The sequence below is a fragment of the Trachypithecus francoisi genome, unplaced genomic scaffold (assembly GCF_009764315.1).
Source record: "Trachypithecus francoisi isolate TF-2019V2 unplaced genomic scaffold, Tfra_2.0 Lachesis_group11, whole genome shotgun sequence".
Taxonomy (NCBI): Eukaryota; Metazoa; Chordata; class Mammalia; order Primates; family Cercopithecidae; genus Trachypithecus; species Trachypithecus francoisi.
Window position 1 is genome coordinate 106,971,633 of NW_022681456.1, and position 23,813 is coordinate 106,995,445.

At 39.6% G+C, this 23,813-nt stretch overlaps 1 protein-coding gene across 3 annotated transcripts in view; it reads left to right on the top strand.

The window, feature by feature from the left end:
* The window catches only part of SOX5 (SRY-box transcription factor 5), a 1,052,575-nt gene that overhangs the window by 154,778 nt on the left and 873,984 nt on the right, over window positions 1–23,813 (top strand). For all 3 annotated transcript variants that reach the window (XM_033222675.1, XM_033222676.1, XM_033222677.1), the window contains exon 2: window positions 1,809–1,890. The gene's annotated coding sequence lies outside the window, so the exon portion shown is untranslated. The remainder of the gene's footprint in view (window positions 1–1,808; window positions 1,891–23,813) is intronic.

Genomic DNA, 23,813 nt, shown 5'->3' on the forward strand with positions numbered 1-23,813 from the left:
TGTTCCCCTCTCTGTGTCCATGTGTTCTCATTGTTCAACTCCCACTTATGAGTGAGGACATGTGGTGTATGGTTTTCTGTTCCTGTGTTAGTTTGCTGACAATGATGGCTTTCAGCTTCATCCATGCCCCTGCAGAGGACATTATCTCATTTCTTTTTATGGCTGCTTGGTATTCCATGTTGTATATGTACCATATTTTCTTTATCCAGTCTAACATTGATGGGCATTTGGGTTGGTTCCATGTCTTTGCTATTGTAAGTAGTGCTGCAATAAACATTCGTGTGCATGTGTCTTTATAGTAGAATGATTTATAATCCTTTGGGTATACACCCAGTAATGGGATTGCTGGGTCAAATGGTATTTCTGGTTCTAGATTCTTGAGGAATCACCATACTGTCTTCCACAATGGTTGAATTAATTTACATTCTCACCAACAGTGTAAAAGCGTTCTTATTTCTCCCCAGCCTCACCAGCATCTGTTGTTTCCTAACTTTTTAATAATTGCCATTCCGACTGGCGTGAATTAATCTCAAACTTGAAACAACTCAGTGTCCTTCAATAAATGATTAAACAATCCATACCGTAGAACACTATTCAGCAACAAAAATAAACTATTGATACACACATGAACCTGGACGAATCTTTAGAAAGTTCTGTTGAGTGTATGATTTCATTTATGTAATATTTTTGAAGTGAAGAAATTATAGAAACTGTACATAGATCAGTGGTTTCCAGGGGTTAAGGAGGGGTGGGGTGGAGCGGAAACAAGTGTGGCTATAAAAGGCATCCTGAGGGATTTTTGTGGTGATGGAAATGTTCTGTATCTTGACTCTGTCAATGTCAGTATCGTGGTTGTGATAATGTAATATAGTTTTGCAAGCTGTTACCAATGAGGGAACTGGGTAAAGGCTACATGGGCTCTCTCTCTTTCTCTCTCTCTCTCTCTCTCTCTCCTCTCTCTCTCCTCTCTCTCTCTCTCTCTCCTCTCTCTCTCTCTTCTCTCTCTCTCTCCTCTCTCTCTCTCTCTCTGTGTGTGTGTGTGTGTGTTTTGTAACTGCATGTGGATCTACAATTATTTCAAATTAAAATGTTTAATTAAAAATACACAAAATTTCCTCTAAAGGCCTCTAGATTAAAATCTGAAAGCATTTTTTGGTGCTTTCCATGGGAAAGTATTTCATGTCCCCCATTTCTGCCCTCAGATAATCATATGGCAGCCGCGGAGGCTTTTTTGCTGTTCCTGGACACGCTTAGCAAGCTCTCACCACAGGGCCTTTGTACTTTCTATTTCCTCGTCTGGAACATTCCTTTCTCTGGCCTGCTCATGCACTTCATCGAGATCTCTGCTCAAATGTCACCTGATCAGAAAGGTTTTTCCTTGAACAATCTGTCTACAGTACCATTCCTGTCACGATTGATTCCCTGACCTGGGTTTATTTTTCTTCTCTCATCAGAAACAGATTGAATGCTTTAAAAAATTCCAAGTCTTGGATAGAAACCTCGAAATTCCCTACTATATTTCCTGTTTTCTGTACGTTGTTCCTGGATTTGGAGTGTTTTATTTCAAAAGTAAATGAAACAGGCAAATTCACTCTATTTCCATTCCTTCTGCTGATCACTCCGTATCTGTATGGTTGGAATTTTAAGAATTTAAGGCTTCTGTAGTAGCCTATATACTGTATTCTGTCACACTCAGCTTATTGCAATCCAGTGATATTTCTTAAAACAGCTAAGACTTCACACAGTCAACCCCATCTCTGTACACCGTGTATCTGCCTCTAAATGACTGAACTCTAATTCTCTTCTAGGCTTTTTAACCGGTCCAAGGTGTAGAGACATACTTCAGGAGGATCCTCAGAAGTTTTGGACAAGCCTCCCCCAATGTGGCAGGTGGGTCTCTTATCTGTAGGTGCAAGAAATTTTTCTTTATTCTTCCATAGCTAACCTGAAAGTAAATGCCGTTTGGACCCTCTGCTTAACTATGACAGCAGCCTGAGGTTGCACTGAAGTTCTGGATAAGGCTATGAGATGCCAAGTTCTGGAGGGGTGGACCGCAATTCTTGGCTGTCATCTCTCCATTAGTCATGTCTGTCTTACCATCTCTTGTCAGTACTTGCGGACCGCTGCTGAGGCACACCTCGATCTTCTGTTCTCTTTCTCTTAGTTTCTTCTAGATACCTCTTGGGCACATAGGGGCATGCTATCACTGCTGCAGGCCCAGAGGAAAGTCTTTGGGATTAAAAAGCTCCCCAACCACCCCCCTCTTTTTTTTTTCTTTTTGTATTGCCTCTCTTATTCAGTGGCTCCTGTGTTATGCTATGGCACGAAATCCTTTGCAAGGCCACTCAAGTCCTGGATGTACTACCAAGCTGTTTCTGAAGTTCAGACTATATCCAAGAAATAAACTTTTTTGCCCATCACCCGTGTCTCCCCACAACATATTTGGGGTTTCTTTAATCGTATTTTGAACAAGCACAACTTAGGAAATCAATCAAAACGCAGTATCTTTTTCATTTCCTTCTGTTTCTTTGAAATGCATTGGAGAAGGGTGGCAGGTATTCTCTTGCTTCGGGTGAAATTTAGGTCTCAGGCAGACTCCATACTTTATAAGTTCACTCTTAGATTTAAAATAAAGTTCCTCTGGACATTTTAAGTTACAGAAATAATCTCCATTCAGAAATGATTTTGTCCAATATCACACCATAATCATAGCTTCAAAGTTAATTTAATATCAGATGATCTGCCCTCCCCGACCTGGGGCCCGTTTTTGAGTTGGACTACTGCAGTGGGAAAAGGTCTGTCATTTTTTTCTCTCTTCACCTGTCACCTCCTATCCCACTTCCTAGTTGCTGTTGCTGAACTCTCAGGGGTTGGAGCATGGGAAAGAAGAGGGGAAAAGTAGCTCAGGGATTTTTCTCACTTGAACGGATGTTATGTTAAGCTAGCTTTGTGTTTTCTGGGCCAGGAAGCTGCTTAACACTGACTCTCGGTTGGTCACTTTTGGGAAACTTTCATGGCCCCTCCGATGGACCCACTCAGCTTCAATTCTTCTGACTTGGGCAGGGCTTCTGCTTCAGCACCCTACTTCCCACTCAGCACCTGGTTTCAGATAGTCTGTTCCCTTGGCCTCTGATTTGGTGTCTCGTGAATACCGCCGGTGGTCCTCTTGGGCTTCAGGCTGGCTCTCTCACACCTGGCCCACACCTGCTCCAGGAAAATATGCCTCTTATGAACCTTCAGGGGCTGGAGAGGCTGCGGGCACTTCTCAGATTGCAGAGCTGCTCCTAGCCCAGGTCTGTTGTCCTCTGGATTTTCAGGGTGGGAGCCAGGCTGCGGTCCATGGGGTCTCCCAAACTCCAGGGGATACATCCAGGCCCACTAAAGATTTCCTCTGAAGCCTCTCAGAAGACCTGTGGAAAAGGTAGCCCTTTCTATCCCTCTCTCTTAGGGGGAAGGTGAGACTTAGCTTCAGCAGCAGCGCTATCCAATAGCCTCTTGAAGCCTCTTCCCCTCATCTCCCTTCTGTTGATTCTTTATAACTTCCTGTTAGGTTTTAGAGCCATCCATAGTTCTCAGTTTCTTTTAAAATCTGGATTTTGACCTGGTCATTTACATTGAAATTTCATACTTGTTTCAGGAAGGTACCTCAGTTGGATCTCCCAGTCTGTCATTCTGCTCCCACTAGGGAGAGTTGAGGCAGTCGGGCCTGGGATCAGGGTGGTATGGGAATAGGGTGAAACCAGCCACTTCCATCTTGCTGCTGGATCCACTGATGTACACACATGCCTTAGCTACCTTATTTTGTACTCAGAGGGGTCTACATCCACTCTTAGCTTAGTTTGTATGTAGGAAGGTCTCTTCTGATCCTATTTTCTATGGGCGGGAGTCATTCCAATTTCCTAGGGGGCATTAGGCTTTTAAACTTCACAATGTATTAACTGACACCCCTCAGTGTCCTGCGTTCCCTGCCTTGCCAACAGTTTGCTAACACCTGAGTGAAGAGTATAGCTACTTGACTGACTGACTGGGGAAAGAAGCAAGATTCAAGGAAATAAGATAAAATACTTCAAATAGTATACCCCTCCATGATAAAATATATTAACTGCCTTCTTTCCAGTACTTACCATGTGATTTTTTTATCCTTGTAATGGCACCGCCTAATTTACATTAAGGATTTGACATTTGAGGAAACCAGATGTGTTAGTTTGCTAGGGCTCCCATGGCAAAGTACCACAAACAGGGTGACAAACAACAGAAACTGATCGTCCCACAGTTCCAGAGGATAGAAATCAGAAATCAAGGCTGATAGAAGGGTAGGTTCCTTCTGAGGGCTGCAGGGGAAGAATCTGTTCTGGGCCCTTCTTTTTGGCTTGTAGATGACTGTCTTCTTTCTGTAGCTCTTTATATTATTTTTCTCCTATGCACATTTGTCTCTATGTCCAAATTTCCCCTTTTTATAAGGACACCAGTTATATTGGATTGGGGCCCACAAGAATGACCTCATCTTAACTAATTACATCCACAAAGACCGTATTTCCAAATAAGGTCACATTCTGAGATCCTGGGGTTAGGGCTTCCACATATGAATTTGGGAGGAAGGGGCAATGCGCCCCATAACACCAGAGTTCAAAGGAGCCAATTACTTCAAAGTCACACAGACTTTGAAGTGCCCATGCAGCAGTTCCTCTCCATGACTGTGTGACTCTGTAGCTCGCATTCTTTCTGCTATCCTACACTTCATCTCAGCTCTTACACGCAGGATTATGCAACAAGAAGAATGCTGGCTTTCTTTTAAACAATCAAACCAGGCTAGCAGAAGCATGGACCCATCTAGGAAAAAGCTCTTAGACATCAGGTGGTGCCATCACATGAACTCAGAACAGCAAGCCTTGCACAGAGGGGAAAAAGACAACTGTCTGTACAGAGGTCCAATCTAACACCATCACACCATTGGCTAGAAAATGAATTTCTGCCTGAATTCAAGGTGTAAATTATGCCAAGGTTCAAATGTTTCTGAAGCTACTAAAATAGTGTCAACTTGAGTTTGGTGGCGTTATTCATATGACTTGTGGTTTGCATTTTTTGGTGCTTTTGACCTATATTCCTATCTAAATATGCTGTGTGTGTGTGTGTGTGTGTGTGTGGGGTCGGCTTCACGTAGGGTATATTTAAACAATGTGTAATAAAACAACATATTTAAATCATGCAAAGGAAAAGGGTAAACTGTTAGCTATAAAGTTCCTGCAGGCATTTACTGGATAATGATAATGATAGCTTAGCTAAAAAAGGATAAAATATGTTCAACTTCAATGGGGATTATATTTAGGAGAATTATCGGATTGTTTTGATATTTTCCTTTTGAAAACAATTCTTTAGTGCCTCCTAGGTGGGAGATAGGAGTTATTATAGTGATTTGGAAACATGGCTTTACGCATATGAACATAATTTGGGTCTTGTAGTATTTGTCACTATTTTATTCCAGATGGCAAAATTCTTTTATTATTCCTTTCAGTTAAGACCTGAAGTATATACGTACAGAAACAAGTCCGTGACAAGATTTTTCTTGCCAAAATTCTAATAGGTGCTTACTTACTGAGAAATATGTGTATTGAGAAATGTTTAAGAAAAATACACTTTAATGAAGCAGCACTAATGATATTTATTTAGCTAATTGTGTACAGGGATCTAACCGTGATTTTAAGTAAAGTAGACTGTTGGCCATGTAAATAAGCTTGGCACAGGTGTGCAGGGTTTTAAGAGAATTGGGTAGGCGAGCTAATGAAAATTAGAGTCAAGCTCAAAGAAATATTTTATTGTAAATTGAATTTCCCATTATAAAACAAATACAGCTGCACACAAATATTTTAAAATAAGAGTGAAAAAATGTTCACCGTGTAAGAACTGAAAGCAACAAAACTAGCTTTTTGGTATATTCACTTCTCCTCCTTGTTTGTTCATTCATTCAACTGAGCATTACTGAGCACCTACTCAGTGCAGGTGCTTAGGGAATAAAGATAGTTAAGACAAGGTTTCCACCCTTAAGGAGCTTTTGATTTATCAGGGGAAACAAACAGTGAATGAATCTTTACAATAGGGAGTAAGTGCAATATTCAGGGGTAGTGGCCAAAGAGGTTGCTATCAGCTCTATTGTTAGCTCTGGGAAAGCTTCACAAGGTAAGTTGAAAGAGAAACTTGCTCAGAAATGCTTTAGCCAGAAAAGAGGAGAAAATACATTTCAGTTCCAGGGAAGAAAGAACATCTGCTGAGGTATGAGAGGATGGGAATAATATTACAAGGAACTGCAAATAATGCAGCATGTCTAGAATAACAGAGAATGAGATTGGAATAGGTGGGGGCGATATCATGGGAAGATTTGTGCCTGTTATCCTGTCGGCAAGAAAGGTTTTCTCATAGGGGAAGAGTATGTTTAGAATATCATTTTAGAAAAATTAACCTTCAGCATTATGATTGGATAGATGGATTAGAAGTTACAAGCTTTAGGAACTAAGAGATTGATAAGGAGCCAGATAAACCAAGAAGCTGAAATAAAGCTTACATAAATGAAGCTTGCATGGGTTCCTAGCAGTATTTTAGTAGGGACCCTAAAATGTGTTTCCGTGGCCATATGTTTTTATAGATGTTGCAAAAGTACAAATTTCTAAGTTCAACCAGTTAAAAACTCATGCTTTCTTTTTTTATACTGCTACTCCTCTGTTATGTTTTCATTAATGTTAGGTGACATCGAAGTGCCCACACACATTTTGCATTCCCAATTTTGCATTCTTTCTCTTTAAAAGGGCCCCCAAATTGTATAAGCTTTAGGACCTCACAAATGAAGATCCAGTCCCAAGGTGATATCCAGAAGAGACATGACAAGTTCTTAAAACAGGAGAGTAGCTGCAGAGGTGAAGAAGAAAAACGATAAGAAAGATGCAGGCGGAGGAATTAATGGCTATGTTGATGTGAGGAAAAGGATTGTACCAATATTTATCTTAAGACCATTAATAGGGGAAAAAAGTGGTAGGGACAGGTCACTATTGTAAATAACATTTTATTGAACATCTTTATGTGTGTGTTTTCATATTTCTGGATTTACAGAGGTAGATTTACTATGTCAAAGTGTGTAAATATTTTAATGGATTTTGTTATCTATTACCAAATTGCTTTCCAGGTAAATTGTGCTATTTAACACTGCTGCAGTTAATGTAGACATGGATTTTCTTGCCCATACTCCTGCTAGCATTGGGCATTATAATTTTAATTTTTTCAAGCTAAATTACTGGGTAAAAATGGCACCTACTTCTCATTTTACTCTGAAGTGAGATAAATATCATCCATTATTGCGAACTCTCTCTAGGAATCTATTTTCAGGGGGTAGTTACTGTAGTCTTTTCCTGGTAGTGATTTAGGGAGCATTAGGAGGTAGTTGTAAATCCTTTATGTGAGTAGTTATTTTATACATTCTAAATACATACATACATGCATAGATCATAAAAGCGCTAGAAATAGGTGAGGCTGAAACAGTTTTGCAGATCAGATTTAGACCAGATGTTGGCAAACTTTTTTGAAAAGGGCTAGAGAGTAAATATTTTAGGCTTTGTAGTCTAGGAGGCAAAACTGAGGATAATAAGGAAGTAAGTGAAAAAAATATTTTGCACTTTGTTTTTTTTAAGATAGGGTCTGGCTCTGTCATCCAGGCTGGAGCGAAGTGGCGCAAGTGAAGCTCACTGCAGCTTCCAGCTCCTGGGCAGAATTCATCCTCTTGCCTCAGTCTCCCAAGTAGCTGGGACTACAGGCATGTGCCACCATGCCCAGTTAATTTTTTTAATGTTTTGTAGAGACGAAGTCTTGCTGTGTTGCCCAGGTTGGTTTCAAACTCCTGGCCTCAAGTGATCCTCCTGCCTTGACCTCCCAAAGCTCTGGGATTACAGGTGCAAGTCACCAAACCTGGCCAGTACAAATTTTTAATGGACATAGTTCAAAATATAATAGTCATAATAAAGTACTTTTTTTTTTCTGAGACAGAGTCTTGCTCTGTCGCCCAGGCTGGAGTGCGTTGGCACGATCTCAGGTCACTGCAACCTCCTCTTCCCAGGTTCAAGCAATTCTCCTTCCTCAGCCTCCCGAGTAGCTGGGATTACAGGCACATACCACCAGGACTGGCTAATTTTTGCATTTTTATTAGAGATGGGGTTTCACCCAAGGTGCTGGGATTACAAGCATGAGCCATCGTGCCTGGCCAATAAAGTACATTCTTTATACTGTAAGTTAGGTTTTGGAGAGGGGACATTTTGCTTAATTGGGAGTTCAAAGTTAATGTCTCTGTCGCCAAATTGATTGTCAGTGCTCATCTGTTAAAATCTCCATTTTTATTTCACAGGAGTGAGCCAGATTTGGACCACAGGCCATACTGTGCCAACACTTATTTTAGACCCTGACATTTATGAAGGCATTTGCCTATTAGGCTTTGTTAACATATTTTGTTTGATAGTGTTTCAGTTCTGTCACATACTTTATTTGAACCTATTTGGTATCTACAATTTGCAAACTCAGTGAAGTATGTGTGTGGAGCTTGGCGGAGTGGTTCTTCTCCATTGCTAATGGAATTTGGGAGTCTACCTGAGGCAGCAGCACTATGACACGGAAGCATTTTGTCTATTTACATAGAGACTTGGGAAGAGAAATAGGAAACCAGACTTAGTAGGTCTAAATTTGATCTGTTAATGCATGCTTTGGAATGATTTTGAATATTCCCTGTTGCTGACTTTGAGTCAACTGTGACTTGATACTGGCTATTAATTTCTTTTTCTGCTAACTTTCCGGGCTTTGTACTTTTGCTTTAACGTTGCTGTTGCTCAGCAACTTTCCTAAAAGTCTAAATTCTTCCCCCACCCTCCTCACAAACTTGTTGTTTTGAAATATTTTTTATAAGTCATTTCATTTGCTAATGCTTCTTGTAGCAAGGCCACTCAGTTCCTTGGGTGTCAAGAATGAAAAGAAGAAGGAAGAAAAGAGACAAAATGGAAGGTTATGAAAAAATTTAAAAACCAATTCCCTTTTTAGTTATTTCACCCACTTCAGAGATTGGGCCATCTATCTTGAAAGTTTCAACTAAAATTTGACTTCTAAATTTTAGACCAATTTTTCCTTTAAAGTCTTAATGAATGGCTTGAGAAGTCTATTAAAACTTGAGTTACTTTAGCTACTATCATGAATATGCTGAATTATAGACTGGATTTCCTAAGGCAAATGGTCAGATTGAAAGTTTATATTTTATCTTTTAATGGGTATATTTCTAAGGCATAATCAAAGATAATTAAAGTAGAATGAGCTTAATATGAAAACCTTATTGTAGATAATATAGCAAACTTTCCTTATATTACCAGCACATAGAATATTTTGATTTGGTAGTATGTTGAATGGAGAAATGTACTATACCTATATGTTGAACAAATATGTTTTACATATATTTTAGAGGTAATATGTTATTAGATTGCAACTTGTATGTTGCTGGGAGTCAACACAAGAGAAAATCTTGTGAAAATTAAATTTTGGAATTGTTTCCTTATTTATTAATATTTCCATATGTGTGTTCTTCTCAACAATTGTTTTTTTAGCTACTGAAATATGTGGCTATGTATTCATTTGTTTAATTCCACATTTTCATTATACTTTTGACATGGAAAGGTCTTTGTGTTTCTAGAAAATTTGTAGTCATGGTTTTATAATTCCAAGAACAGAATTTGCTCTAAATACTTTCTTTTATATTTTTCATGAAATTAATTATTGTTAAGTATCTACTGGACTCCCTGTATCTTGAAATAAAATTCCTTTAGTATATCTTTATAATCACAGTTATTGACAAATATCTGATATGTATTGGTTTTTTAAAGTTTGTTCAACCAGAGAAGAAATCAGTTGTTTTAGCAGAGGTGAAACTAAGCCTCAGGGTTCTTCACTCCTGTGGGTCCTTTCCCAGGTATGGGGAGACACTCTAGGCAGTGTGCTCAGATGCTCACATGTTTTTTTTTGTTTGTTTGTTTGTTTGTAAAATTTGAAAAGAAAGCTATTTTAGCTGCAATCATTTAAGATCAGTGCTTCGACTTTGACTGCCCTTCCTTTACTATCGTGTCTTGGGGTGTTATTGGAAAGACCATGGCTATTTTTGATGAGGGTCCAACAAAGGGAGAATCAAACAGGGAATGCTGTGGTCTAAAATTAAGTGGGTTCTATTTTGGTTGTTTGTAAACACTTCCATGTATAGTGAAGCTGTTGATAACTGTCCTCCTTGGCAACTCCCTGGAGCATTCTAATACACAGGTGTGGAGCCCGAGGTCATGTTACCCTGTGCACGTGTCCACAGCACTGCTATCTCATGCATGCTCATGGGTGGTGGGAGTGAAACTAAGTTTGAAATACACAGAGACAGAAGCTACTCTCTGTAAAACCCTTCCTGTTATTAGATGTGCAATAATAGCAGAGGATGTGGGTTTATCAATGCATAGTCAAAATAGAAGTTCTCTCCTGTCAGGAATTTAATGACTAATGCAGTTTATACTACTATTAATGCGTCGTTTTTTCTTTTTTGATAGATTTCTTTTTCTCAGTATTCCTTTGGTTTTAGGGCACAAACCTGTAGCAGTAATACAAACACAAGTACCACTGTGTGTGTGTAGTTGCGTGTTTTCTGAATCTCAGTGATAAATAAAAGCAATTTTTTTGGAGAGGGGACAGGGTCTCACTGTGTCTTTCAGGCTGGCGTGCAGTGGTGCAAACCAGGTTCACTGTAGCTTCAACCTCCTGGGCTCAAGTGATCCTCCCACCTCAGCCTCTCGAGTAGCTGGGACCACAGGCACACACCACACCTGGTTAATTGTTTTTTAAATTTTCATAGAGATGAGGATTTTGGTATGTTGCTCAGGCTTGTCTCAAACTCTCAGCTCAGGTGATACTCTTGCCTTGGCCTCCCAAAGGGTTGGGATTACAGGCATGAGCCACTACACATGGCCTGAAAACAAATTTTGATGAAACATTCCAGAAGAAAGAATGAATGATTATTCTCTCTATAAAAAATATTATTTGGCCGGGCATGGTGACTCATGCCTGTAATCCCAGCACTTTGGGAGGCCGAGATGGGCGAATCATGAGGTCAGGAGATCGAGACCATCCTGGCTAATACGGTGAAACCCCGACTCTGCTAAAAATACAAAAAAATTAGCTGGGCGTGTGGTGGGCGCCTATAGTCCCAGTTACTCGGGAGGCTGAGGCAGGAGAATGGCGTGAACCCGGAAGGTGGAGCTTGCAGGGAGCCAGGATCGCGCCACTGTACTCCAGCCTGGGCGACAGAGCGAGACTCCATCTCAAAAAATAAATAAATAATAATAATAATAATATTTATGAAGATGCAAAGAGTATGCAGCTCATAACTGTAGGGGAAAAAGCATTAAAGAATTGTGGTCAGGGAGATAATATGAATATATTTTTTTCTGGATTTGTGATGTTTGGGACCCTTCTTGACATTTTAAAGTTTGTTGAGTTTTTTTTTATGGCAAATGAATATTCATTTTCGTGTTAAATTTATAATTTGTCTTCTCTTCCTAAAACTATAAACTTTGGCCCCTCTACAATACATATATCCACAGAATAAATACTAAATATTTAGACGCCATAAAGGTGTAAGGGTCACTTTTCGCTTGGCATGTACTTATTATTATGTTTGGAGTTGAGTGCATCTCCATAATAACAAATAGTTATTATTGTCCAGTGATGACTGGTGCTTTATATGGATATTAAATACTATCTGTAAATTGTAAAGAAGAATTTCTACTTTCTCAGCATCTTGAGGCGGTAAGATCTTATGCTACAAAGCATTTTCTGATGGTTTAGAAACTGTCAAGTCTTTCATTTAACCAGGGATTTGATACATGGAAATAATATTTACTTTTTCATTTCCCTCAATCACCTTTTCTGTTATGACTTGTCAAAAAGAAAAAAAAAGGGAGGAAGAAAGGAAAAAAGTAAAAGAATGAAAGCAAGCCTTGGAAGTCAGAAGACGTTTTCTGGTATTACTAGATGATCATGTTAGAATGGTCGGAGAGTTTCTAAACAGGTACCTCAAATTCTCAAAAGTGAGCAGGATGCAATGGTGCTTCCAGGAAGGTGACAGAGTACTAATACGACTCTCTATATGTAAGTCTTTACAAATAGTAAGTTTCAAACATAAATGGATGTAATTAGTATTCTTCAGCATGTTTGTTATGGGATCATGGCCCTCAACTTGTGTTTTAACCAACTCCTTGTTATAGAGCAGTACTTAAAATATTTCAAGGAATTAAGCCAAACATCTCCCTCTGGCAGACACATTTTGCATTTTCGCAGTCACCACAGAAATACTCTGTTCTGAGCATGTTGGTGCTCACTAGTCTTCTAGCTGTACCTGGTGATTTAGGCCTACTCTACACACGGTTAACACTTTTTTAACACATCCATTTTGGGTGCAAAAATAGGAGATTGCAAAGACACATCCAGGGGTTTAACTTGTCCTGCCAGATTCACTGGGTTAATTCTAAGTGTGCTGATGGACGACTTAAAAAGTGTCAGCTGGAGGAAACCTGTGTGTGGAGACAGGAGCAAGTGGGAGCTATTGCCATGCGGCACCAACAGGGTTAACCAGCCGTGCCAGCATGAACAATGGGAACCGGGCAGCTCTAAATGAAATGAGCTGAATATTTCATTCGGCCACTCAGCTGCCTGCTCCAATTGCCTCCTTTACTAAAATAAGAGCTTAATCTAAAGTGACAACAACATCAGTTTCTGTGTGCTCCAGTCACACTGAACATGACTTCCTTAACATAAACACTATTTACATGGACCGTCTGGATATAGCAGGGAATCAGGAGCGTGCCCAGCTAAGACACAGGGTACAATGAAGGACGAGGAGCAGGCAGCTGAGAATTAACATCAGCAAATGAAAGCCTGACCCTCAGAGGGCATGTCCCTGATACGTTTTAAAATGAGAGAGCATTGCACCAGTAACCTTAGCCTTTGTAAAGACTATGCCATTTAAAATAAAATAGTACCTTTTCAGTTTAGACACTTAACCAAATGCATTATGTCTGACCCATTTTCCAACTTACGTGACACGAGAGGATGGATCCCTAGCTGCAATTATTAGAATCTTTTAAACAATTGCAACCAATAACCTCCTTTGCCAGCCTCCTTCTCATAGCAGCATGCACTTCTTAGAGATAAAGAGGGCATTCCATTCGCGAGGGCAGGCCAGGCAGAGATGTCAGGGGAGTGGGAGAGAAGATGTGGCCCTTGAACTCATGGCTTTGATGTCACTGCTAGCAGTACCCAGGAAATCCTGGTTTGAAAGTGGTTTTCAGCTAGAGACTTCTGGAAGATTAGAAGCAGGGGTGTGACAAGGCACCAGCCTGTCAGGGTCCACGAAATAACGTATGTAAGTTACTTATTTATAGCACCCTAGCATAGATATTACGGCAGATCTCAACCCTGAATATGCTTTCTTGATGGTTTCTTTCCATGAGGAGAATGTTATATTGCATATTTTCATTTTGTTCACACCCACTGGGAATTTTGAAGATCACAAAATGGAGGCCTATGAAACAGTCCTATTAGAATTATTGCCAGTTAATAGAATTCAGTGGGTTTTCCACCAGTTTCATAGATAAGGCAAGTAAGGCACAGGGAACTTGCTCATCTATTTGCAGCCGCACAGCAGAGTGGAGAGCAATTGGAAAAGAATTTATTTTTTGGCCAATTATTTCTGTCAAATCACCACCACTCATGCTCTCATTTCTAAAATAGCTCTTCTCTTAAAATTTTCTCTGGTTGAGCCTTCTAGAAGGCATATACCAGACACTGATTTGTGGTTCCAAGACTTAGGGCTACTGACAAAATGGTAGCTCTTTTTAAAATAGATCTGTGTTCTCCATCCTTATTCTCCAGGCTCTGTACCTGAGGGAGTGACCCTGTAGTTCTCATCCCTGTGGTAGTGCGTTTTAGGTAAAGTTCTTATTCATGGAAGAAGAAAGGGACTGATCATTTAAAACAAGTTTGCTTTTTCTAAGAAACGTAAAATAAATGATGGAAGAAAATGAGAGAATCATTAATACCTGACTGGCTATAGTAGAATACTCATTAATCAACAGTCATTTATTGAGAATCTATGAGATCATCAAGCTTTGTGTTGGGGAAAGAAAATTGTCTCTGGCCTCTTGAAGCCCACCACGTAGTGAAAAGGCTTATCATCATTTGAAAAAAATAAAAAAAGTTAGGTTTCTGCTGAAAGCCAATAAGAATGACACAACATGATTGGGAGCGAAATGAACTACAATTTTGGTATTTTGAAATAATGCCCTTGGGTTTTGTTTTCATCTTCATTTTAACTTAAGGGTAGTGTGAACATAAAAACAACCTTTCACTTGCCACTTATTGAACACTGATCAACTTTTTCAGGCATTGCTCTAGCTGTGTCCCCAACAGAATTAAGCATACTTCATCACAATCAGAGATACGGATATTTGTACAAATATTAATCACACAACTTGGTAAGTGCCTTAGTAAGATAGGTACCCAATGTTCAGAGCAGAGAAGAGGTGGAAATCACCACATCTGTCCTGTGAGACCTCCTCAAAGGGTGAAGACCTTGACGTCTATCCCCTGCATCAGCCAGCTGCTTCAGCTTGGTCTGGACGGTCAGGTCAGGAAATGTCTGCTGAGAATAGCAACATCAGTGGCTGCGGGGTTTCTGCAGCTCTGTCTTGGGAAGCAGCCTCTGCAATGATTCCTGAAATCTGTAGGATTTGCTGAAGACTGTGGGGAAACTAATATGTACCTGGCACTTCTCTGTGCTCTGTCTTGGCTTCTCTCGGCTACAGTAGGGTTCTTGATGAATTTCTTTTTCCTTCTTAGGTGAGGATGAGATCACCTTCTCATGGGATGGCCCTGCTGCTTTGTGGCCTCTTAATATGATGGGGCATGATTAGCCCAAGAGAAATGCAGGCTTCTCTTGTTGTGTGTGATAAAACCCACTCTGATGAATTTCAGAGTTCTAATGAGAAAATGCCTGAAATAGACCTAGGCAGTCTCTTCCGATTTCTTTCAGCCACCTTTCCCCTAATTAATTAATAGTGTGGTCAGGTCTCAGTTCTGAATGCTATTGTGTGTGATCCAGTCACTCATGGCTTTATTTTTCCCCATGCAGGATGTTTTAAGAATGTTTTGCCATCTTTATCTTCATGTAGATGTGCATACGAACCATTCTGTGTACAATTTATCTTTTCTCTTTTGCTATTCTTATTTTAAACTGTTGAAGAAAGATGTGTGTGTTGTATTGCATATGTAGTGTGTAGTCTTACATTTCCCCACTTCTTTGAAGATGGGAAGCAAGGTTTCTTTCATCCCCAAATGGAAGATAGTATTGTGTCATAATTTTTTAAAGAATAGAAAAGTTTTGCCAAATTTTTTATAATTTCTACATTAAGCACTAGTTTCTATGACAGGGACCATGTCTTAAAGCATAACCCGTATATAAGATTATGTATTTCATAATTTTTTGCTTAGTTACTAAATGTTTTTATTGTAAGTTTTTCACAGTAAGTTTCTAACGCAAGAATCAATTTTACACATCTCATCATTCAGATACCTACTTATTTTGGGGTGCGTGGTAGATTCAGTACAGATGACCCTAAAGCTGACTATCCTCCAAACCCTTGCAAAACCCTTTTCTATCATACTGGATTGTCATTCTGTTATCTGCAACCCTGATTGGCCTGTAATTGTGTCCCAATGGCAAGACCACAACCCAAAAAGTCAGCATCGTGATTTTGCAGCAGCTGTTGCTGCAGAAGGTAAATGCCGTGCAGTTATTGATGAGCTTGCTAATTTGTTTAGTAGACAGAATTTAGACTGGGGAACAGGATTTGTCTGCTAGCTGTCATCATCTATCAGCCCCAGGCTGCCCCAGGCAGTGGGTTTGTTTTTTGCCAGCTTCTAATTTTGCTGTATTTTTTCTTAGCTTCAATCTACTTTATTCATTTATTATAATTGGGAGAGTGGTGGTTGAGATAGAAAGAAAAAAATACTTATGCCCCCACACACTCAAGATTGAAGCCTCTCATATGCTGCTGTTCTTTGATAACAGAGGGTTTGGACTGGACTGTTGGCCCATTGATTGATGTAGTTAGTACATGAAGACTCTCGGCTCTCACGTGGGGGGCCCTAAAACCCAGTGTGATGGGAAGACTTGCCAAATCTGTCCCCAGTCCTACATGTTTCTCCTTGTGTCCACAGGGAGAAATGTATTATTATAATTTATAGTCTTAGATTTGTTCCTTTGGGGTACTCATTCAGTTCATTTAAAAATTATTATTTTTATTTTTTATTTTATTTTATTTTTTATTATACTTTAAGTTCTAGGGTCCATGTGCATAACGTGCAGGTTTGTTAGATATGTATACTTGTGCCATGTTGGTGTGCTGCACCCATCAACTCGTCAGCACCCATCAATTAGTCATTTATATCAGATATAACTCCCAATGCAATCCCTCCCCCCTCCCCCCTCCCCATGATAGGCCCCGATGTGTGATGTTCCCCTTCCCGAGTCCGAGTGATCTCATTGTTCAGTTCCCACCTATGAGTGAGAACATGCGGTGTTTGGTTTTCTGTTCTTGTGATAGTTTGCTAAGAATGATGGTTTCCAGCTGCATCCATGTCCCTATAAAGGATGCAAACTCATCCTTTTTTATGGCTGCTTAGTATTCCATGGTATATATGTGCCACATTTTCTTCATCCAGTCTGTCACAGATGGACATTTGGGTTGATTCCAAGTCTTTGCTATTGTGAATAGTGCCGCAATAAACATACGTGTGCATGTGTCTTTATAGCAGCATGATTTATAATCCTTTGGGTATATACCCAGTAGTGGGATGGCTGGGTCATATGGTACATCTAGTTCTAGATCCTTGAGGAATCGCCATACTATTTTCCATAATGGTTGAACTAGTTTACAGTCCCACCAACAGTGTAAAAGTGTTCCTATTTCTCCACATCCTCTCCAGCATCTGTTGTTTCCTGACTTTTTAATGATTGCCGTTCTAACTGGTGTGAGATGGTATCTCATTGTGGTTTTGATTTGCATTTCTCTGATGGCCAGTGATGATGAGCATTTTTTCATGTGTCTGTTGGCTGTATGAATGTCTTCTTTTGAGAAATGTCTGTTCATATCCTTTGCCCACTTTTTGATGGGGTTGTTTGTTTTTTTCTTGTATATTTGTTTGAGTTCTTTGTAGATTCTGGATATTAGCCCTTTGTCAGATGAGTAGATTGCAAAAATTTTCTCCCATTCTGTAGGTTGCCTGTTCACTCTGATGGTAGTTTCTTTTGCTGTGCAGAAGCTCTTTAGTTTAATCATATCCCATGTGTCAATTTTTGCTTTTGCTGCCATTGCTTTTGGTGTTTTAGACATGAAGTCCTTGCCCATGCCTATGTCCTGAATGGTACTACCTAGATTTTCTTCTAGGGTTTTTATGGTATTAGGTCTAACATTTAAGTCTCTAATCCATCTTGAATTAATTTTCGTATAAGGGTAAGGAAAGGATCCAGTTTCAGCTTTCTACTTATGGCTAGCCAATTTTCCCAGCACCATTTATTAAATAGGGAATCCTTTCCCCATTTCTTGTTTCTCTCAGGTTGTCAAAGATCAGATGGCTGTAGATGTGTGGTATTATTTCCGAGGACTCTGTTCTGTTCCATTGGTCTATATCTCTGTTGTGGTACCAGTACCATGCTGTTTTGGTTACTGTAGCCTTGTAGTATAGTTTGAAGTCAGGTAGCGTGATGCCTCCAGCTTTGTTCTTTTGACTTAGGATTGTCTTGGCAATGCGGGCTCTTTTTGGTTCCATATGAACTTTAAAGCATTTTTTCCAATTCTCTGAAGAAAGTCATTGGTAGCTTGATGGGGATGGCATTGAATCTATAAATAACCTTGGGCAGTATGGCCATTTTCGCAATATTGATTCTTCCTATCCATGAGCATGGTATGTTCTTCCATTTGTTAGTGTCCTCTTATATTTCACTGAGCAGTGGTTTGTAGTTCTCCTTGAAGAGGTCCTTTACATCCCTTGTAAGTTGGATTCCTAGGTATTTGATTCTCTTTGAAGCAATTGTGAATGGAAGTTGATTCCTGATTTGGCTCTCTGCTTGTCTGTTACTGGTGTATAAGAATGCTTGTGATTTTTGCACATTGATTTTGTATCCTGAGACTTTGCTGAAGTTGCTTATCAGCTTAAGGAGATTTTGGGCTGAGACGATGGGGTTTTCTAAATATACAATCATGTCATCTGCAAACAGGGACAATTTGACTTCTTCTTTTCCTAACTGGATACCCTTTATTTCTTACTCTTGCCTGATTGCCCTAGCCAGAACTTCCAAGACAATGTTGAATAGGAGTGGTGAGAGAGGGCATCCCTGTCTTGTGCCAGTTTTCAAAGGGGATTTTTCCAGTTTTTGCCCATTCAGTATGATATTGGTTGTGGGTTTGTCATAAATAGCTCTTATTATTTTGAGGTATGTTCCATCAATACCAAATTTATTAAGTGTTTTTAGCATGAAGGGCTGTTGAATTTTGTCAAAAGCCTATTCTGCATCTATTGAGATAATCATGTGGTTCTTGTCTTTGGTTCTGTTTATATGCTGGATTACGTTTATTGATTTGCGAATGTTGAACCAGCCTTGCATCCCAGGGATGAAGCCCACTTGATCATGGTGGATAAGCTTTTTGATGTGCTGCTGAATCCAGTTTGCCAGTATTTTATTGAGGATTTTTGCATCGATGTTCATCACGGATATTGGTCTAAAATTTTCTTTTTTTTGTTGTGTCTCTGCCAGGCTTTGGTATCAGGATGATGTTGGCCTCATAAAATGAGTTAGGGAGGATTCCCTCTTTTTCTATTGATTGGAATAGTTTCAGAAGAAATGGTACCAGCTCCTCCTTGTACCTCTGGTAGAATTCAGCTGTGAATCCATCTGGTCCTGGACTTTTTTTGGTGGGTAGGCTATTAATTATTGCCTCAATTTCAGAGCCTGCTATTGGTCTATTCAGGGATTCAACTTCTTCCTGGTTTAGTCTTGGAAGAGTGTAAGTGTCCAGGAAATTATCCATTTCTTCTAGATTTTCTAGTTGATTTGCGTAGAGGTGTTTATAGTATTCTCTGATGGTAGTTTGTATTTCTGTGGGGTCGGTGGTGATATCCCCTTTATCATTTTTTATTGCGTCTATTTGATTCTTCTCTCTTTTCTTCTTTATTAGTCTTGCTAGCGGTCTGTCAATTTTGTTGATTTTTTCAAAAAACCAACTCCTGGATTCATTGATTTTTTGAGGGTTTTTTGTGTCTCTATCTCCTTCAGTTCTGCTCTGATCTTAGTTATTTCTTGCCTTCTGCTTGCTTTTGAATGTGTTTGCTCTTGCTTCTCCAGTTCTTTTAATTGTGATGTTAGAGTGTCTATTTTAGATCTTTCCAGCTTTCTCTTGTGGGCATTTAGTGCTATAAATTTCCCTCTACACACTGCTTTAAATGTGTCCCAGAGATTCTGGTATGTTGTATCTTTGTTCTCATTGGTTTCAAAGAACATCTTTATTTCTGCCTTCATTTCGTTATGTACCCAGTAGTCATTCAGGAGCAGGTTGTTCAGTTTCCATGTAGTTGAGCGGTTTTGATTGAGTTTCTTAGTCCTGAGTTCTAGTTTGATTGCACTGTGGTCTGAGAGACAGTTTGTTATAATTTCTGTTCTTTGACATTTGCTGAGGAGTGCTTTACTTCCAATTATGTGGTCAATTTTGGAATAAGTGTGATATGTTGCTGAGAAGAATGTATATTCTGTTGATTTGGGGTGGAGAGTTCTATAGATGTCTATTAGGTCCGCTTGGTGCAGAGATGAGTTCAATTCCTGGATATCCTTGTTAACTTTCTGTCTCGTTGATCTGTCTAATGTTGACAGTGGGGTGTTGAAGTCTCCCATTATTATTGTATGGGAGTCTAAGTCTCTTTGTAGGTCTCTAAGGACTTGCTTTATGAATTTGGGTGCTCCTGTATTGGGTGCATATATATTTAGGGTAGTTAGCTCTTCCTGTTGAATTGATCCCTTTACCATTATGTAATGTCCTTCTTTGTCTCTTTTGATCTTTGATGGTTTAAAGTCTATTTTATCAGAGACTAGGATTGCAACCCCTGCTTTTTTTTGTTCTCCATTTGCTTGGTAGATCTTCCTCCATCCCTTTATTTTGAGCCTATGTATGTCTCTGCATGTGAGATGGGTCTCCTGAATACAGCAGACTGATGGGTCTTGACTCTTGATCCAGTTTGCCAGTCTGTGTCTTTTAATTGGAGCATTTAGTCCATTAACATTTAAGGTTAATATTGTTATGTGTTAATTGATCCTGCCATTATGATATTAACTGGTTATTTTGCTCGTTAGTTGATGCAGTTTCTTCCTAGCCTCGATGGTCTTTACATTTTGGCATGTTTTTGCAATGGCTGGTACCGGTTGTTCCTTTCCATGTTTAGGGCTTCCTTCAGGGTCTCTTGTAAGGCAGGCCTGGTGGTGACAAAATCTCTAAGCATTTGCTTATCTGTAAAGGATTTTATTTCTCCTTCACTTTGAAACTTAGTTTGGCTGGATATGAAATTCTGAGTTTAAAATTCTTTTCTTTAAGAATGTTGAGTATTGGCCCCCACTCTCTTCTGGCTTGTAGAGTTTCTGCCGAGAGGTCTGCTGTTAGTCTGATGGGCTTCCCTTTGTGGGTAACCCGACCTTTCTCTCTGGCTGCCCTTAAGATTTTTTCCTTCATTTCAAATTTGGTGAATCTGGCAATTATGTGTCTTGGAGTTGCTCTTCTGGAGGAGTATCTTTGTGGTGTTCTCTGTATTTCCGGAATTTGAATGTTGGCCTGCCCTACTAGGTTGGGGAAGTTCTCCTGGATGATATCCTGAAGAGTGTTTTCCAACTTGGTTCCATTTTCCCCCTCACTTTCAGGCACCCCAATGAGACGTAGATTTGGTCTTTTTACATAATCCCATACTTCTTGCAGGCTTTGTTCATTTCTTTTTCTTCTTTTTTCTTTTGGTTTCTCTTCTCGCTTCATTTCATTCATTTGATCCTCAATCGCTGATACTCTTTCTTCCAGTTGATCGAGTCGGTTACTGAAGCTTGTGGATTTGTCATGTATTTCTCGTATCATGGTTTTCATCTCTGTCATTTCATTTATGACCTTCTCTGCATTAATTATTCTAGCTATCAATTCTTCCACTCTTTTTTCAAGATTTTTAGTTTCTTTGCGCTGGGTACGTCATTCCTCCTTTAGCTCTGAGAAGTTTGATGGATTGAAGCCTTCTTCTCTTATCTCGTCAAAGTCATTCTCTGACCAGCTTTCATCCGTTGCTGGTGATGAGCTGCGCTCCTTTGCAGGGGGAGATGCGCTCTTATTTTTTGAATTTCCAGCTTTTCTGCCCTGCTTCTTCCCCATCTTTGGTTTTATCTGCCTCTGGTCTTTGATGATGGTGACGTACTGATGGGGTTTTGGTATAGGTGTCCTTCCTGTTTGATAGTTTTCCTTCTGACAGTCAGGACCCTCAGCTGTAGGTCTGTTGGAGATTGCTTGAGGTCCCCTCCAGACCCCATTTGCCTGGGTATCAGCAGCAGAGGTTGCAGAAGATTGAATATTGCTGAACAGCGAGTGTACCTGTCTGATTCTTCCTTTGGAAGCTTCCTCTCAGGGGTGTACTCCACCCTGTGAGGTGTAGGGTGTCAGACTGCCCCTAGTGGGGGATGTCTCCCAGTTAGGCTACTCAGGGGTCAGGGACCCACTTGAGCAGGCAGTCTGTCCGTTCTCAGATCTCAACCTCCGTGTTGGGAGATCCACTGCTCTCTTCAGAGCTGTCAGACAGAGTCGATCGGGTCTGCACAGGCCTCTGCTGCTTCCCCTGTTGTTTTTTAGCTTTGCCCTCTAAAAATTATTTTTTGAGTGTCCACTATTAATATAAATGCCAATAATATAATAATAAAAACAAAAGTCCATGCGCTGAAAGAGTTTGGATTCTGGGGGGTAGAGATAGAAATAAGCAAATAAATATATAATAGGTGAAGCTAGTGATTGATCAGATGAAGGAAATAAAGCAGGGTGAGGGTAGGGTGGGGGTGCTGATTTAGGCAATGAGATCAGTGAACGTTCTTTGAGAAAACGACATCTGGGACCTGAATGATGAGAAAGAAGTCATGTGAAGATCTGTGGGAAGACTCTAGGGAGAGAAAATGGCAAAAACAAAGACCCAGAAGCAAGGAAGTTAGAGTAGTTAAAAGAGCTGCTGCTGGTGGGGGTATTAGGGTGGAGAGGAAGGCATAGCGGGATCACTTGGATTTTAATCTTAAATTCGGTGGGAAGCCAGTTGTAAGTTGGTGGGGAAAGGGCTGGGGGACTTGTTCAGATGAACATTTTGCAAAACTTACTGTGGCTACTGTGGGGAGAATAGACAGGCTGGAGAACAAGACTCGAACAGGGAGATGAGTGTAAAGACCATTGCAGTAGGCCAGTGAGAGGGAATTTCAGCTTGCACTAGAGTGACAGCACTGGAGTTGTGAGAAGTCAAGATGTGAAAAGTGATCTACTCCCATTTTGAATAGATTTAGCTGAATGCGGGAGATGAGGAAAGGAGAACTACCAAGGTTGGTAGTTAGTTGCTTTGATTTTGGGGACTGAAAGTGTGAGTACCTATAATTAACTCATGCTCATTGGGAGAGGAAAGAGGAGAGGGTGGGGTGGTTACTAACTTGTTTTTGAAGACCTATTGTTGGTAACATTTGAAATAACGTGTAGAAGAAAATAAGTGTCAAGAGACTCAAGATGAGTAAATGTTACCCTGAATTTAAAACAAAGGAAATGTTTATATTTTCAGTATGTTACATTTTAAGAAATTAGTGAAATCCTAGACTGTGTTACTATGCAGAAAATTTCTGACCATTTAGAAAGAAAGTAGTGTTCACCAGAAGCCAGTATGGGTTCTCAAAGATCGAATATTGCAAAATTAATTTACTACTTTTAATAGGACCACCCTGTTATCCAATATCATGATTTGTAAAAAGTACATTCACAATATATCATAAAGTTTGATTTAGTTTACAGTATGGTAATATGTATTAATAGGTCAAGAACTGTACATAAAGGAACTAGATTAGGGTATCTCTATCAAGCTAAAGAGACATCTGTAGTTAAGTGCCACCCTTTTTATTCATGGGAGTATCCTCTTTATTATTTTTATTAAGAACTTCTATGAAAGAAGTTGAGGAAAGTTAAAGTTTGACTGCCTTTGGAAAGCATGTATCTGTACATGTACTTTAACCCATTTTATCTCATTTGGTATTCAAGAAGTTTGTGATAGGATCTATGTTGGTCAAAACACAATGAGATACAATTTAATGGTGTTAAAATAATTCTACTTAAAAAAACAGTAAATCCTTTTAAAAGTGGGTAAAGGACATGAAGAAACACTTTTTCAAAAGAAGACATACAAGCAGCCAACAAACATGAAAAAATGTTCAACATCACTAGTCATCAGAGAAATGCAAATTAAAACCACAGTGAGATACCATCTTACACCAGTCAAAATGGCTATTATTAAAAAGTCAGAAAACAACAGATGTTGGTGAGGATGGGAAGAAGAGAGAACACTTGTATGCTGCTGGTGGGACTATAAATTAGTACAATCCTATGGAAATCAGTATACTTCTCAAAGAA